Source organism: Gavialis gangeticus, unplaced genomic scaffold (assembly GCF_001723915.1).
Source record: "Gavialis gangeticus isolate Ggan-Ray unplaced genomic scaffold, GavGan_comp1, whole genome shotgun sequence".
In the NCBI taxonomy this organism is placed as follows: Eukaryota; Metazoa; Chordata; order Crocodylia; family Gavialidae; genus Gavialis; species Gavialis gangeticus.
In genome coordinates, this window is record NW_017729006.1 from 40270260 (window position 1) to 40274518 (window position 4259).

Here is a 4259-nt window from a genome sequence, read left to right on the forward strand (position 1 = left end):
AAGGAACTGGTATCTGACTTGTGTACAAAGCATGCCTATTACACTTGAAGAAACCTCTTTGGATCCTAGTTTTGTTAAAAATCTAAGATGTTTAGAACTTTGCATAAACAAAACTCTTGTACAGTTTGGTAAGGCAAAGCAAGGCAATCTTTATCTTGGGGGAGAGCAACAATGCCGTTTTGTAGCAGCTGCTATGGGAACTGTGCCTTGTTTTCATGAGCCTGAAAAAAAGGTGCAAGCTGTCTGCACAAATCATTGCCTTGGGACTGTAAAGACTAAGAGGATTATTTATTACAATAGAACCATAACAGTGCAAATGTCATAACGGGTTGAAGTCAGCTTTAACAAAACTATGTGTAATTTTCCCCCACCGCCTGCTTTTTATTTTTAATGCAGAAGTGGGATAAGTTTGTTAGGACAGAATTTTAATTTATTTCAAGCCTAGTATAAAAATATAAAAGTACTCTGTATTGCAGTCCACTTCATAGATGCAAAGAATAATTATTTCCAGTGAAAATGACCTTGCATTATATGGCATCACTTCTTAAATGAATTTATTTTTAAGGAAATCTCACTTCTGTGTACAGATGCTTGTCAGTTCCTGGTTAGTTCACAGTCCTAGAGTCTTTTCCATATATCCAAAAATGATGATTGATCAGTCCATTTGGATACAAATGAAGATCCTGAATCAAAGGAAAAGTAGTTTAAACATCCGTCTTGGAGTGGGAACCCCTGAGTAGATATTGATATTGTTATCTGTTCTAGGTAGCTTCCAAGCCTCCGGGCTAGGGACAGAAATTACACACAAACTGTGTAAGTGATTGGCAATCAGTTCAAATCTGTAGCATAACAGAAGTTCAGTGCACATGAACTGTTTTCAAAATGGCCAAAACCAGTGTAAGATGAATCTGGATGTATGTAGTATCAGACTTAATTGATTTGGTTAAATCGGTTTATTGAACTTCTGTCCCAGATCCCCTCCAGATTCAAGTTAACTCACAGTTCCCCAGCATCCCAGGATGCTTTGCACTAATGTGCCCCCCCATCCCCCAGGGCTTCTGACCTGGGCCACTGCAGGCATGTGGCTGCATTGCCAGAATCAAAATTGAATTCCTGATTACTTGCTTATCGGTTCAATCTACGCAGCTTAGACTAGCCTGTAAAAATCAAATAGATTTAGCTTTGGGCTTTTTGACTATGTACTTAGCCCATGTGTGTCTTTGTGTGCTGTGCTGTGCTGTGCTGTGCTGCAGGGGTAGGTGCATTTTAGATGGGGGTCGATAAAATGATCTAATGCCTGAATTCTTACAAGAAACTACTGCAACATATTGATTAAAATGTTTTTCCCTCCCCTTTTTTCTCCTCTCTCTTTTCCCTCCCCTTCACCTCCCCTTTCCCATTTTCCACCTTGTGTGTATTACAACACAAAGAGATAACCCAATCACTTATGGAGAATCTGCAGATTCTCAGCCAGCATTCCCGCAGCCAACATGCTAGCAATGAATGCACATGCTGTGTAAAAATCCCTTGCCTACAGCACACATGACGGTAGAGTTTACGCAGAAGTGTTAAATAACTGTGCGTGCATTTTTAGCTTTATTTTAGTCAAAAAATCAAATATAAATATGTATGTCATATTAGCAATCATATTGAAGAGGGAGGAATGATTTGTTTTCTGTGCCTGAGCCAACTAAGACTTCTTTTCAGTTGAAGAGTTGGAGTGATGTAAAAAGAAAATAAATGTCAGGCAGGAGGAAAGGATTATGGTAGGTATGAGATGCAAGATAACAATTTCAGGATGTTTCTTATAGAAAGCAGAAAAAAAACTGCAAAATTCAGCGGATAACTGTCCTCGTTTGGGTCACTGTAAATAAAAATATAGCTTAAAATAGAGAAGTTGGTTAGAATTAAAATAATTAGTACTTACACAGTGAATTCCTTTACAGTGTTTGGCATTCTCACTTAAGAGATGAGGAAATAGTGGCATGGAAAAGTTGAGTGACTTGCATGAAGTCATGTGGTGATTCAGTAGCAGAGCTAGGAATAGGACTTTATTGCAGCCTTTAGGCCATGCTGCCTTGTTCATGAAGTTAGCATTTACATTTGAATGTTTAAGGGGCAGGTATTTTCAGTGGAAGGGACCTTGTCTCTGGAATTTGCTCTTCCACCCAGTAAAATAGAGCTGAAGTCTGACTTTCAGGGAATGTTGCATGACTTCTTTATTTATCTAGGCTTCTATTCCTCAGGGGTGATTTTTAAGTGGTAGGTGGGGAAAGGCTCAAGGGTTCTTTTTAGACTCCTTATCACTGTTAGTTGACCTTTTGTGTAACTTGATCAGTGTATATGTTTGGTTTTTAAAGACTCTTTTTGCATGTGGCTTTAGGTTACAATGGAACCATTTGTATACACTGGAAAAATAAATAAATGACAAACTCCTTCCCTAGTTGGAGGGTGGGGAAGCAGAACATCCCTGAATATTCCCAACAAGACATCACTCAGCATGTCATCTTCTTACTAAAACAATTGATGGAGAGGTTTTTTGGGTGGATTTTTTTTTTTCTTAAGACCAAGGTTTTTGGCCTCTAAGGGCAGGCAGTCAGAATACCTTGAGATGCCTAAATTACAATGGACTGATTTTTTTTTTTCAGAGGTGCCAAGCACTCTCAGCTCATCATCAATATATATATATTGAGTTTAGCTACCTGAACCATCAAGAATCCGCTGAAGTCACTGAGGCTCTGTGCAGATTCAAGTATCTGCCTATTTGCTTATTTCAAGTGTGAAAATGTTGCATAAGGATATATGTGTTTCCCCAGTATATGTCTGTTTTTCATTTGAGAATCAAGACATTTACATACAGGTTTTTTTGTCTTTGTTTAGATCAAGTCACACATGACAAAAGAATTTAAGACCACAGGATTTGTTTTGTTTAAAATCAGCTTCAACAGTGAAGGCATGCAAAAGTGATATACAACATTTTGGTTTATTTATTTGAAGAACAATCCTCTTTGGCCATACAAATAGTCAATTCTAATGTTGTGCTTGTTATTTTTAGAACATTTGTATTCTTCCTTTATCTGGTGTAAAAGGCTTGCATAAGGCATTTGCATGAAATTATGCAAGCAAAGTTCAGAGGAAGAAACAGTATTTTGACCTGTAAGTCTCTCTCTCTCTCTCATTTCTGTAATGGAAATGACATGCTCTTAGAAGCACTGAATGGGAACAGAGAGATTAACAAGTTCTGTATAAACTGACCTATTTCATCTAAAAATAGAGATGAGTTGAATTTAATCCCACTCTTTCAGCACTCACTTCTGCAATAAATACTCCCATTAAAACCTGTTTTGAAAATATTAATGTACTTTTGAACATGGAAAAAAATGTATTGGTCTTAGGATATCGGAAAACAAAATTTAGCACTCAGGATCAGACCAGACTAAATCCATCTAGATTAGCACACTGATCTGTCAGAGGCCAATACTTTACATGACAAGGAAAGCGAACCTTGTCTTCCATAATAGAATATGCCTAATCAATTTCTTCCTGACATCCAAAATGAATCAGCGTGACCCCTGAAGCACGAGTTTTCATTAACCTTTCCATCACTGTATCTTGCATAGTTATAAACGTTTTAGGTGTTCGTGTTCATGAAATTATTCATCCCCTATAATAGAATTAAAATCTAGCAACATATTTATCTAGCAACAATCTGCTTCTATATTGTTGTGTCATTCCTCATAGGTCTTTGGTATTGAAGCTACTGCCTGTCTGCTGTGCCATTACTGCTGTTTTATTTGTTAGTCATTAATAGAATTAAAAGTAGCACTTGTAGAAATGTGTTTGCAGTATCTACGGGCAATGACAAACGTGACTATCTGTTGCACAGCTGGCCACTGAAAGCACTCTACAGCCATGCACTGACAGAAGTTCACGGCTGCAGAGCACTTTAAAAATGCCGGATCGCATAACAATCTGAACCCTCATTTCATCAGGGTTTACATGAGGACACTCCAAAGTGGAGCACCTTCATTAATGCCTGTCAGTGTGGGCCAGGAGCGGGGCTAGGCTGACACAACCCAACCCTGCTCTGGGAATTTTTTTCAGAATGGGAAGGGGGGGAAAGGGAAGGGAGAGAGTTCTGTCTGGGGGTCGCCCAGCCAGCACTGGAGGGTGGGGTGGGTGGGTTGGAGTCCCCCCTGTCCCTGAAGCTGTTTTATTCTTTTTACACAAGTGGTATTACTCCACTCATCACAAGGCAC